Here is a 13,919-nt window from a genome sequence, read left to right on the forward strand (position 1 = left end):
ACCATGGCCCTCAAGTCCATCTTGGAGGGTCATACTAGCATACAGTGCTCAGCACAGGTCACATCAGTTAAGTTCCTCATACCAAGGCAACCTGTTCTCCATGCATATCTGTGGTGGTTTTACTCAGGTGGGCAGCTGAGCTCTACCACAACCACTCTCTCACAACCCCTCCTCAAAGGGAAAGGAGGAGAAAATAAGATAAGAAAGGGCTCAAGGGCTGAGATAAATATGGGGAAATCACTCAACAGTTATAATCACGGGCAAAACTGACTCAGCATAGGGAGATTAACAAACAAACAAACAAACAAAAACTATTAGTAACAAGCTAGAGAAGTGAGAGACAAAGAAAACAAACCAAAAATGCCTTCCCCTCATCCACCCTCTTCCACCTCCTCCCCCTGAGCAGTGCAGGGGAATGGGGGAATGGGGACTGCGGTCAGTCCATAGTGCTTCATCTCCACTGATCCTTCTCAGTCACTCCCTGCCCCTGCTCCTCGTGGGGTCCCTCCCACAGGATACTGTCCTTCCCAAACTGATCCTGTGCAGGCTGAACACAGGCAGCAGCTCTTCAAGAACTTCTCCCACATGGCTCCGTACCACGGGGTCCATCCCCCAGGAGCAAACTGCTCCAACCTGGGTACCGCACGGGTGGCAGCTCCCCCCAACCCCCGACTCCTGCGTGGGCTCCTCTCCATGGGCTGCAGCTCCGGCCCGGGGCCTGCTCCTGCAGGGGCTCTCCATGGGCCGCAGCCTCCTCCAGGCCACATCCACCTGCTACACCGGGGGCTCCTTCACAGGCTGCAGCGTGGAGATCTGCTCCATGTGGGGATCCAGCGTGGAGATCTGACCCATGGGCTGTAGGGGGACAGCCTGCTCCACCAGAGGCCTCTCCACAGACTGCAGAGGAACTGCTGCTGTGTGCCTGGAGCACTCCTGCCCTCCTGCTGCACTGACCTTGGGGTCGCAGGGCTGTTTCTCACTCCTTGCTCTCCCAGCTGCTGTTCCCCAGCAGCTTTTGTCCCTTGCAATATTCTCTCACAGAGGCACAAACAACATTGCTTATTGGCTCGTCTCTGGTCAGCAGTGGGGCAGCTTCTGGATTCTTCTCGCAGAAGCCCTATGGCCCCCTGCTACCAAAACCTTGCCATGTAAACCCCCTACAACATCACAAAGATGCTTACAAAGCAGGCTGCTAGGCTCACCTAGGCAAGCTCGGGGGATTGGAACTAGATGATCTTTGAGTCCCTTCCAACCCAAGCCATTCTAAGCTGGTGGGCTGTGAAAGGCTCTATACATCTTCTGCTTTCTCTGATAAGAAAAAAGAACTGTGACCATTTGTAATCATGTGCTTTACAGGTAGGTATGACTCAAAAAGCTGACCTTGCCCCTTACCAGCACCATGACATTCAATGTCCCTTTTTGGACCCTCATTCCTCCCTAAAGGTGTTGATTTTAACTTTCCAATTATATTTCTCTCCTAGCTGGATTCATGCTTGTATGTGAGCAGGGTTTATTGTCCAGGCTTCTTCTCCTCAGTGTGAAGGCAATTAAATAATTTCTTCTCTTCAAGTCCTCTTCAAGAACTTTTCAAGTTCTTTCTTCTCTTAAAGTCTGTAATTACTCAATACCATGATGTCAGACTAAATGAGGTCCTTCCTACTTGCCCTTCTCCTTCATTGTTTCATATCCTGTTGGGTACTGGATGCCCTATGCCCTCCTTGCTCCCCATCCCTTCAGAGGAAGGTCTACCATCATGAGGAGCATCTCCTGGTCTGTTGCCATACCAGACTCACTTCACTCCCTCAGGCTGCCTGCGGGGCACTGCCACAGAAACCTTCAACATGCGGAAACATAAAAGCTCTCCAGAGCAGCTGTTGCCTGTGAGAAGCAGCATTAGTCCAGATTAATGAAACCCTCCTCACAAGGCTGCCCAGCCTTGAGTATCCAGGCCCTGGGGAGGGAATGTGCCACCTGGGGACACCTCAGTAGGAGTATCCCTCTTCCCTGTTGGGTATCATGATTATCCCACTGCATGGACTGGACAGGAGGTGGTTCAGTCCTCCACCAGGAACCTCAGATCTGGATTCTGCTGTTTGCATGCTAAGAACTAGTGACTTCCACTCACAGGGAATTGTGTTCTGCTCTTCTCTCTGGTGCTGCTGGCCTCTCTCTAGTCAGGCAGAGCAGAACACAATTGTCTCTGCGCTAATTTAGTAAATTAATGAAAGAAAATTTAATAGAGAACATTACTGGAAGGGAAGATGGTATTTCTTTCAAATGAAACAAAGTTCAGTCACTCAGACTCATTCTCTCCTAAGTCTTTCTCAGTTGTGATCTCACAAGCTCCAAGACTTGTTTCCTGGTGGTCTTGCTAGTATCACCTGTAAACGAGAAGAAAGAAGAGTAATGCTGCTGTTGAGTCCCCACTACATCTCTTGGTTCCTCTTGATTAACAGTGATGTGGATTTTGGGTCACCCTTTAAGAGTTAATGGTCTCTATGGGTGGATTTTTTGCCACAACATCTTACTTCAATTTCCATAAATCTTGTGCAAGAATAGTGTGTATTGTCTTTGTGTCCTTGTTCACTGTATCTTCCTGTCAGGAAAGCAGGAAAAGAAACCACATATGCAGTGTGTTATAACCTCGTTTCCCTCCTCCCATGACCCAAACACAACTCTTCTGCTGACAAATCAACTGTGCAGGGACCTTCACACAGCACAGCCCTTATGGGCCCAGAACAAGGAACACGGTTTATCAGGACTTTGCCACTCTTCCCACCCTTGCTTTCTTGTTTCCTCTGGTGCTTTCATACACAGATATTTGTATTCATACCTCCTTCAAACCAATCTCAACATTGACTACAGATCTCTTTGTTTATGAACAGACATATCTCATCTGTGCTCTCCACTCTATACACAGCATCATTTTTTTCTTTCTTGAATGTGAGGCAGTGATAGCTCTCACATCAGACCACAAGCATCCTTCATATGAAATTTAATTCTTTCTAGGAGACACAAAGGAGCTCAATCTATTTGTTTTAACCAGATAAATGGCTATAGGATTAAAGGTACGAGAACACAAATATATTTATTCTCATTATTTCTGTTCCTGGTATTGCACAGAGAGATGTTATGGTCTATTATATAAAGGAGATCAGACCAGATATTTGTAATGACTATACCCAAACTTGCAGCCTGTAAATCTAGATATCAGGTGGAACTTGAGTTATGGATGATAGCAGGAAGAGGGGAATATTGCATTTTCAGCAGTCCCTGCCATTGCTGGCAGTTGGCATGCCTCACTGTGCTCTTCACCCATTTCTTATCATCCCTGTGTTGGAGCTGCTAGTACCATTGTCCCTGTGGTGCCACCTGGGCATTCTGCTCCCAGTATCTTCACTCAGGCTTTTCTAACCTACCAGATCCAACACGGGTCCAGCCGGGACACAGAGATGCACAGGCGGGTCATGTTGCTGGTTCCCTGGCAGGAGGACTTTATTTTGTCTCAGGTTTAACAAGAAGCAGACAGGGGCAGTTGGCTGACTCAAGTTCAGAAGAGAAGTAGAAAGTCCCTCCCACAGCAGGAGGTGAGGGACCTCCCTTTCTCACACAGACCCAGCCCAAAGAGTTGTTTTAGAGCTTTAACACTTCAGGATATTTTCACTAAAATTGCATCCTAGTACCTCCTGCACCTTTCCAGGATAGCCTGCAGTCAGTGCCCTGCCTGTCTTGCTGTGCTGAGGTTGTGACTACAACAGTGTGGACCCAGGAGGGGCTGCTGAAAAGGAAAGCCCATCCTGCCCTTTGCATTGTGCTACCTTGTGTGAAGGCTGTGCTTTCCACCTTCCCATCATGACTGAAACCCTCACAGCTTTGTCCAGAGACCCCAGCAAGCAATTGGATCCTTTATTCAAACAGGAGTTCTTCTTTCTGTCACCTAGCCATTGTTGTCTCTGAAGTGGAAACACCAGGGATTACAAATGCCAGATCAGCGTCTCCTCAAGGTCTTCCCCAATCAAATTTTAAAGCCAACAGGACCATGTAGGTACAGATCAGCAGGCTGTGGCCCACCTCTCCTAGACCAATGCTCAGAGGAACAAACATCATGAGCTGATTTTATTTACGTCCCTTTTAAGGCCTTACTGCTAAGGTCATTCCATCTACTGTTCACTCACAGCAGCTGAAATGATGAAGCCCCTCTGGGAAGGGTGCTGTTCACCCACGCCTTCTTCCTTTGGTGAACAGGAAAACTTCCCAGTGCTAACACGGGTGATTTGCAGTACTAGGCAAAGGAAAGGCTGCCTTGGCTCTGGGCATGTGTCAGCCTCAGGCTGCAGAGGGACAAGAGGAAGCAGGCTGCAGTGGTCAGTCCTGACAGCCTTAGAGGACAGAGCCTCAGCAACAGGTCTTGAAAGAGAAATGGTCTCAAACATGCTGCAGATGACATGCAGCCTGAAATATGAGCAGATAGTTCCTCCAGTCTTGGAGGAACCATGTTCAAGGCAATTTGGCATCCTGAAACCACACATACAGACTCAGAAGGACTATACCTGCACTGAGGAGACACTTATGGCTCTAGACAGCAACACCAGGCTTATTTGCTCTGTCTTGGTGCGGGCAGTGCTGTGAGGGTGACGCTGGATGGGACAAAGTTAGGGCAGTCCTGGAAGGGGGCTGGCAGGAGGACTGGAGTCCAGCAAAGCCCAGGAGGTGACCAGGTTTCGCCAGTGAGGTTTGGCTGCAGAACATCTGAGGCCCTAGGTCACCGAAAGCATCTGAAACCACATGGGGAAGAAAGATCAGTTTGTCAACAGGGCAGTTCTGAGAAAACAACATGGGAGCATACAGACCACGTTGGCAGCCTTCTGTGCCTTCAGTGCCTGGAAGTTCAAGGGTCCCAACGTGCCCCCAGCTCCCCACCTTTCCCTTCATTCTGCAAACCACTTGCCTGAGGTCACACCACCTCTCATAGGTGTCCTTCCACACACGTTTCCAATCTCACCCCCTCCATGCATCAGCCATGAGGTGGTGATCGAGCTGCTCCTGAGAATAGGAGAAAGATGGGGATGATGGACGTGGATGTCTGGTGGTTAACATAATGTAATTGTGCTGTTGGCACAGTGGTTCATTTTCATTTCCTTGGGGTGTTGATGTTGATATTAATTAAAAGTAATTATAGCACTGCTTGCTCAGTGCAACATACAGTGCAACATACAAAACAAAAGCGCACACGCACACACACACACACACACACACACAAAAAAAAAAAAAAAAAAAAAAAAAAAAAAGGCTACTTCCTAGAGATTTCACCTTTTGTTTTGAGAAACCTGCAAGGTGAGTGGAGGCCTGGAGCTCAGGCACTGCTCTTCCCACCCATCACAGCCACTCTGTGGCAAGGGTCTGCAGGATCATTACCGTCTCCAGAAGTACCCCAGGATATGCTGACAGTGCTCGTGGCAGACACAGAGGTGATGGGTGATGGTGTTATGGTGTTAGTGGGAGCAGATACTTGCAGCACAAGGAGCTACTGGTGGTGATACAGGATGCTGGGCAGTAGGGGTGAATACCTGGGCACGCCAGAGGGATGCTGAGAGCATTGCTAACAGACACTGGTGACTTTCATGATGGACATTGGTGGCTGTAGTGACATAGCATTACCCTTTGTAACAGCACTAGTGGCATTAGAGCAGGAGGGCAAGATGCTGGTGCTGTGGGTGGCTGCAGGTGGCACTAGGCACAGATACTGTCTATGCTAATGGCTGCTGCAGTCCCTGCATGTCTGGGTTACTGGCTCAAAGGCAACCCAGCTTGTCATGTGGGGAGAGCTGTGAAAGTGCTAGATGGTGTCAATGCAATTACTGCTGCATAGCCATCTGGAGCAACCAGACCTGGCATACCAATTCTTATCACATGCACAGAGCTCTATATTTAGTGCTGGGAGCAGTGGCCTCTGAGCAGCAACTTGCAGCCTCATTCACATCTCTGAGCTCAGGAATGTCTGAGCTTGCAATGTGGAATTGTCCCTTGTCTTCAAGAGCTGATGCCTCCACAATAAAGCCCTCCTTGGTTAGGGGGAAGCACATTTGCTGAGGCTGCTGGATAGTTTCTGTCTCTAGATTTCACAGCTGAGTACTTACCAGCAGCAAGAAACTGAAAAAAAAAAAAAAAAAAAAAAAAAAAAAAAGTGTTTTGGTGTAGACAAAGACAGGTGACTTCTGAGGAAGGACACAACTGCCTTGTCTAAACAACAGCTGTCTCTTGCTTGGCTCTCCCAGGGCATGTGGTTTTCCTTTAGCCACTTCCTCTGCAGCATTGGAGTTCAAGTGGTACAGAACTGGTGGGAAGCAGAAGAGGGCTTGTACCAGACTTAGGAGGGTAGTCTTCTGATCTTTCTAGGCTTTCCATTCTTTTGTCTGGTGGGATATCCATTGAGAGTCTCTGAACACCTCTTGAACACCAAATACTTCTACCTGTGCGGTATCTGTCTGTCCATCTTATCTAGCCTTTCAAGACCCAAGGTGCTCTTTGGTCCAATGAAGAGAACTGCCAGCAGAGGAAGGCTGACTCCTCAGGCTGAGTTAGTGCGCTGTTCCCATCCCTCGCTTCTCAGCAGTGAAAGGCTGAACACCCCAGATTGTCCTAGCAGAAAACACACACGCACATGCCCACCTTGGAAATTAATTGACATAAAACCTAAATAATATTTAATCTCACTAATAAAATAATGCAAGCTGTGCTCTATGTTGTGATGCATAGGTTTTAGAGAACGCTAAGAAACATTGTTTTTTTTCCCCTGTATTTGCTTTTTCTTTTATTTACTTTCCTTACAGGGAGTATTTGTTGGTTGCAGTGTAGGTGACAGTGAATGACAATAAGGGAAGAACCACAACATTTTAGCTGAAATACAGTAGCACTTAGTGACCAGATGGGAGAGATTTACAATGTGGTCTGATCAAGCAGAAGTTTAATGAGTATTAATAAATGAAAGTAAGATGCAGATTTTGGCAGGGGTATAGCTAAACACACCAAAGGTGGCTGGCCGCTACGGGGAAGGTGTTTACCCCCAGAACCAGACTTCCTTCTGTTCCAGACTGTGTTCTCCCAGGACTCAGAGCAAAGTGAGGAGCCCAAAGGATGAGGCACAGGGGGCTGCAGAACCATCCCTGCTCAGGATGGTAAGATCCTGGCATGGCTAAGAAACCTTTGTTTCTAGAGCCATGGGCAGCAAGGGGAGTCCTTGAGGGATTATTTCAAGACAGAGGAACAAGGGAAGGAAAGTCAAAGAGCACCTTCTCACAAAGGGGCTCACCCCAGCTCTGTGTCCCCAGGCTTGCACAGTCTTCTCCCCACCCAGCTGATTTCCAATCCATCCTTTCACTCCATGTGTGATGCAGAGGGACAGAGCACTCATTTCCACATCTTCCCACCACAGGCATCACCTTTGCCTCTCTATGTAGGATTCTCTATAGCATTTCCCTTGTGCCTTTGCTGAAACTTAATGAAGACAACCTGTGTGTCAATCAGAGTTGCAGTGATTTTACATCTGGGACATTTGGCAGGGAAGCAATTTTGTGCTCTGTGACCTGAGGACATTTTCTCTTTTCTCTTTGCCTGGCAGGTCTTCATGAGGGACAACTCTGGAGCCCAGAGAGGAACACAGTGCACAGGATGCTGAATCTGGCCGAGTCCTGAAACCCAGCAAGCTGTGAGAGGTACAGCATGGCCCATGGCTGTCTGTGGAGGTCTTCAGAAATGGCTAGGGGGAGGGCAGCTCTGTACATGTGGTTCAAGAGGCGGTAGTGGGGAAGGAGAAGGGGGCTGGGGAAGGGAAGCTGAAGAGGGCGTTTCAGTAACAATCCTCCCTCCATCTAGTAGTGAATCCTGCAACACACCCATCGCTAGATATGAAAGTTATGAAATCTAATACTGATTGCTATAGTAACATCACGCCTCCACGCTGACCTAGTTTGAGACAAAGGAAGTACTCCCGCAGCTTTGAGCATACAGGATGCTGCAGATGCGTTTCAGTGTGTTCTCTGGGAACAATGGCAGAGGGAGCTGCTGAGTTTTCCACCTGCCTCAGGACCCTCAGGCACCATGAGCTGCTTTGTCTTGGGCACAGAGCAAATCCAGTGCCAGAGAGCATCTCCATCCTGCCTCCCTCATGCAGGCATTAGGGTAAACCTAGCTTCATCCAGGCATTCAGGTAACAGGAGCGTCTGCCCTGGAACCAAGCAACATCCTTGCAAGCTGAAGAGAGCTGGTGGTGCAGCAGCAACAGCCAACGCCATTCAGAGCACCTTGTTACTGCTGTGCCACAGATAACGTAGGGTAAAAAGCCTGGCCCTGTCCTCCCAGCTATCCCCACCTCCTCATCATCTACATAGTCCTCAATATGCTAGGCTTGAGCAGCTGCTCGCTTTGGCAGCACAGTGAGGATCTGGCTGGAAGTCCACAGCATGGTGGTGGCACAGCCAGCCATACAGACTAGCCTCCTTCTACTGTGACACAAATTTTCACTGCAAGCATAGAAAACCTCCATCCCCAGGAGCAGGAGCATACTCTGTAAGGTCAAAGGCAGATGTGTAAACTGCTCTTCATCTGCTGCCTATTCCATGGAGGGCTTTGCAAACGCACACATGCACCTCCAGGCCTCTTGAACAGCATTGAACAGAATAATTTTTTTTTTTCTTTTTTTTTTTTTTCCCAAGCGGTCTTATTAGCTGCTCTTCCAGACAAGCCACAGCATGCACCACCATGTGCCCAGGGTGCCTTGTAAGAGAGCACAGACCTGCAGCTAGGTTTCAAACCACAATGACCCTCGCTGATTTCCCTGGTCCTTCTGCTCCATCTCATCAGCTCTCCTGCCTTCTTCCTAAAAACTCTCCCTTTCTTATCTTTCATTTTTTTGTCTTATTTGCCCTACTTAATGTTTTGCATCTCTTTCTTCAGAGCAGATCCCATCTCCTGGAGAACTTTGAGAAACTTCTATTTAGGGACAATCAAATAGGTTGTAAAGTTTCTGGGTTTTTGTTCCCTTGAGAGTTGATTATTATTACCAGTGACATTTGCATGAAAATAAGTTCTCTCTCTCTAGGGCTCATCTGCTCCTCCAGATTAGTCAACATCTGAAGACAAAAATCTTTGTCATATTGCAGTTACTGATCTGATTTTCACCTAAATTGGTTGTGCTGATACAAATAAATAAATAAATAATTCTGTCTAGCATACAAGGAAAAAAAGGTATGTTCTGTCTGTTTTGGGATGTCTCCAGCCACATCCTGTCCCTCCCCATCACCACAGTGGGCATCAGTCAGTCCCAGAAGACACTTCCCTTTGCCCGGAGAACAAGACAGAGATGGCAGCTCCCAGGCCCACTGGAGTACACTGTTTATCTACCACGAGACCCTGGCAGCTGTATGCAGGTTCTTCTTTACATGGACACGAAATACTCATTCCGGTGCAAAGTAGGATGTGAGCAGGTGCTTCCAGTGGTGATACGGGACTCCGTAGTTTTGAGAGGTCAGTGCTGCATGCTTTTTTGGTCGAACACCAGCATAGCCATGCTGGGATTTGCTTCATCTGTCTGTAGCTGCCTGGAAGGTGGATGTGTAGATGGGCTGGGCAAACCCAGCTGGACACCTTCAAGCAGTGGGACAGACGGACCCTCCTAAAGCACGTCACCCACCTTCTAAGGAGGTATCTCAGGCAGATGGGCCAAATCACTTGTAGGAACCCCTGTCCTGCTCACTTGCTGTACAGAGTGAGGGGGAAGGGTGGGTGAGCCTCAGTTCCTGGAGGTGCTGTCACACATGTCAGTGTGACATTAGCCCTGGGGGGGCTCCCTGGGATACCCTGGCTTAAGCTCTCGTGTAGTGGTCCACAGCAGGCAGCACTGCTTGGACCTCAGTCCACTGGAAGGAAGCTCCCTGGTAGCACTGGGAAACTGCCACAGGAGGAACGAGGTAGAAGGACCCTGAAGGTCTGATGTGTAATGAATAGCTCTAAGTAGAAATCGGTTATTTTTATCCCCTGTTATTAGATTCTGAACTCTTTGAATCATCATTAATGCAACACCCTGGAAGCTGGTGGCCCCCCTCGCTGAATGCCACATGAAGTGTTCCTGCTAATTCAGGGAACATTTGAAATCATGCGTGTAGGCAGACCAACGTCACCCACACCACCGTATACAATTTTAAGCCTCTTGAGGTAGGGTGCAGGGAGTCATTTTTCTTGTGCAGGTTGCAAATCATTTATTCCTTATCTAGCTAGTTATTAGCATGCTGCTAGGTTTCTATATATAAAAGCCACCCATGTGTTTGCAGCCAGCTTGGATGGCTGAGCCGAGGTTTACGTGGGCAGTGATGGTACACGGAGCCCTGGCAGAGCTGATCAGCAGAGGGCACAACTAGTCAACTCCCGGGGCGTCTGCATCAGGGCTGCAGCTGGTCCCTGTGGAGGACTTACGTCCTGAGCACCCTCGAGTTACAGGCTGCCTCTTCTGCCCAGCATCTGAATGGCCTCCTGGCCCCTCATGGACAGCCCTGCCTCAGGACACGTCCCTCCCCAACCACTCCTGCTCAGGCAAATCCTTCTTCAAAGGTTATGATCTCAAGAGGTCTCTTCTATAGATGAGCCTGTGATTTTTATCTGTATGCCAGCCAAGAATTCTAGCAAGAGGCTCTCTGGCTTCTTGCTGGCACCACTTGGGCCAAAGTCTGGTGTCTGGTGCATTGATTTTGTGGTACATTATGTTTTAATATGGAATATGTCAGAGGTTAGGATGAGAGAACTGAGCTGTCCTAGGAGATATCCACCATAGTAGGTTCCTCCTTCTGCTTAGCAAGGACAAAGGCCCCTGGGCTGGCATATGGGGTGGAGGGATAGCTTTGGTGTTTCCACAGGGAGCAAACTTAGAAGCTGTTGGAAAGCTCTGCTGCTATAATTCACCACGACTGTGAGCTGACCTGGAAGAGAGATGGGAACTGCAGGAAAAGCATGGCTAAGCTGTGAGGGGGAGGCAGAAAAGAGAGGGAAGCAAGGGAGGAGGGGAATTATGCTTTCAGTTGTGATCATGTAGCTCTTCAAGTCTATGTAGCTCTATCTGTTCTCCATGTGGAGAGGGGACAGGACAATACATCACAGGCTGGAGCTGCCAGTAGAGAGATCCTGGCTGGACAGAAGTAACTTCAGAGGGTTTACAGGACTGCACGGAGAGACAGACATCTTGAGAACAGCTCATTGGACTTCTGTCCTGGGTGACGTTTTGACAGATGTCTCTCACACTTTCTGCCAGGAGTTACAAACCATAATTGCAAGGACTTATGTCAGAGTAATTCACCAAACGCTGCTTGGCTGCTGGGCTGGGTGACTGGGTGGATGGACAGCCAGAAGCTGAGCAGGCATGTGAGAGTGAGGACAAGATAGACACCTGAGAAAACTTTGCTTTACTAGTATATGCACTGCATTGCAGCTGGCTCCTCCATCCAGTTCCTTTTGGATCTCTGGCTCCGCCCACAGTTCAGGCCAGCCTAATCTCTTTGCTTTTAAAAAGAGACTGAAAAGCAAATATTTGCAGTCAGTAAAGTATCTCTTACAACAATGGAAGATTTTCAGCTCACAATGAAGACATGATTCAGTCTTCCTGGAGTGGAGTGAACCATCTCCCAACAGCTTCAGCAGACCCTGGACCAGCCCTGTCTCCCACGCAGCATGCAGCAGCTGCAGGCCCTACAGGAGGGAGAGGTTGGCAGCTCCCTGCCAGGGGAGGAGAAGACTCCCTGCTAAGCAGGAAGCTTCTTCAGGCAAGGCTATCATCTGCCTTGTTTGAGATCTCATATGCTATTCAGTCTTGGGAGCTGCAGATGTATTTTGCAGGATGTGCAAGGTGATTCAAGGTGATGTGCAAGGTGTAGGTGATTCAGTGCAGCCTGAGCCTGAAAGCAGCAGCCCCAGTGCCACTGTCGTAAATTGTGCCCAAGAGGAGGGTGACTCCAGCTGGGGTTTGGAGTGGCTTGGGGCATATAAAACTGCCATAAATCAGCTCAGGTCATCTACTGCACCTCAGAGACTTCCAAGCATCAGCAGAGCTAGCAGGAAGAGGGACCCAAAGAATGGAGTCAAATTGCAACAGGAGAGGTTCAGGCTGGATATCAGGAAAAGGTTCTTCGCCAAGAGGCTGGTTGCACACTGGAACAGGCTACCCAGGGATGTAGTCACGGTACCAAGCCTGACAGAGTTCAAGTAGCATTTGAACTATGCTCTTGGTCATATGGTCTGAATTTTTGGGTAGACCTGTGTGGAGCCAGGAGTTGGACGCAATGATCCTTGTGGGTCCTTTCCAACTCAGGATATTCTGTGATTCTGTGAGAGCACAGGCTGAGGGGAGGGAAGGTAAAGGGGCCACACAGCAAAAGCAGCCCCTTCCCCTGGGCTCAGGGATGCATCCACTCCACGCTCTGGCAAACCCCTGCTATGAGCATCTCCTAAGCAGGGCCTTCCCCTGCTAGATTGTGGCCTGGTGTGGGGGTGAAATGGCAGGGCACCGGACAGCTGACAGGGCACACCACTCTTGCCAGATCTAATTCTAAATGGGCCTTGGCCTTCCTTGCCACATCCCTGAATACTCTGACAGTGTCCCTATATTCCTTCCTCTTTCTCAGTTTGTGAGCTTTAGAGTCATGGATTTGGGAAATTTAATGTCAAAATGCCAAGAACTTTCATCTCTCCAAACTAAAAAAATAAAAAAAAAAAAAAGTGTGGAAGAGGCTTGGTTTTGTTCCTTCCCCAACACCATCTCTTGAGGAACTGCCAAGGAATGCAGAGTGGAACTATAAGGAAAAGAGTTTAATTCACCATAAAGAGAAACCAGCTCACAGAGGATGCAACAGCCACCCTGAGGTGGGTGCCAGCAGCTGGAAAGCCATGACCACTCCACCAGCCCCACCAGCCTTGACCCACATATGCTCAGCATTGAGGCTGCATCCCACACAGCAGCTGGCAATCAAGTGAGGGGATGCCCACAGCAAGCAGGACAGGACCAGCAGGAGGCCAAAGGAGGAAAAGGGAATTATAAACTTTCTGCCATACAGAAACAAGTGTCCACCCTTGGCAAGAGCACAGCAGCCTGAGAGAGAGGGTGCTCCCTGTCTTCCCCTGCTCCATGCCCACCTACCTCCTTTCCCCCTAACCCTTCTGCTTCCATTCTCCCAGCCCCTTGCACAAACTTCACTTTTCTTCCTTGCCCACTTGTCCCCATAGCCCCTCAGTCTTACCTCCCCATGCCTCTGCTTCTTGAGCCTTCCCCAGGCCAGGCCGGCCCCTGGCCCCACTTTTTTTTCCCCTTACAAGTCAGGCTTTCATTTTATTTCATTTATTTTCATGTAACTTATTTCATTTCATTTCCCTACTTATTTTTAATCCTAGGGTCATTTTTACTTTATTCTGGGGCCCAGTGCCCAGGGAATACTAAAGCAGTGATGCTGATGTGCTTTATGTTGAAGCAGGCACTGGGCTGAAGTCTTTCTCAGGACTGCCTGGGAGATTTCTGCTTCAAATATTGACTGCTCTTTGTAGGAAAAGACATATTTATTATCAATACCCAGGGACATCCCAGGGACATCAAATCGGCAGCTGTGTTGTCTCTTGAGGGAGTGTCTGACTCCCACAGAGTAATGTGGCACGGTGGCCACCAGAACTGGGATGTCCACATGTGGCTGTGCCAGAGTGAAAGACCTTGCCAGGAGTTTGGACCTGGAGAACTGAAGGAAGGGAAAAAGAAGAGAAAGAGGCCATGGTGGGCAGAACTAAGCTCAGGCAGGTCTTGCTGGTATTCCAGGAGGATTTGGGCTCCCTGCTGCCTGCAGGGCTTCCCCTGCAAGTCAGGCAGTGTTGAGTCTGTCCATTCATGGCCAACTGAA

General features: G+C 48.8%; 1 protein-coding gene across 5 annotated transcripts in view; it reads left to right on the forward strand.

The window, feature by feature from the left end:
* The window catches only part of DLGAP4 (DLG associated protein 4), a 182,847-nt gene that overhangs the window by 94,602 nt on the left and 74,326 nt on the right, over positions 1–13,919 (forward strand). For all 5 annotated transcript variants that reach the window (XM_035344314.1, XM_035344315.1, XM_035344316.1 and 2 more), the window contains exon 3: positions 7,619–7,712. The gene's annotated coding sequence lies outside the window, so the exon portion shown is untranslated. The remainder of the gene's footprint in view (positions 1–7,618; positions 7,713–13,919) is intronic.

Source organism: Oxyura jamaicensis, chromosome 20, assembly GCF_011077185.1.
Source record: "Oxyura jamaicensis isolate SHBP4307 breed ruddy duck chromosome 20, BPBGC_Ojam_1.0, whole genome shotgun sequence".
Classification (NCBI taxonomy): domain Eukaryota; kingdom Metazoa; phylum Chordata; class Aves; order Anseriformes; family Anatidae; genus Oxyura; species Oxyura jamaicensis.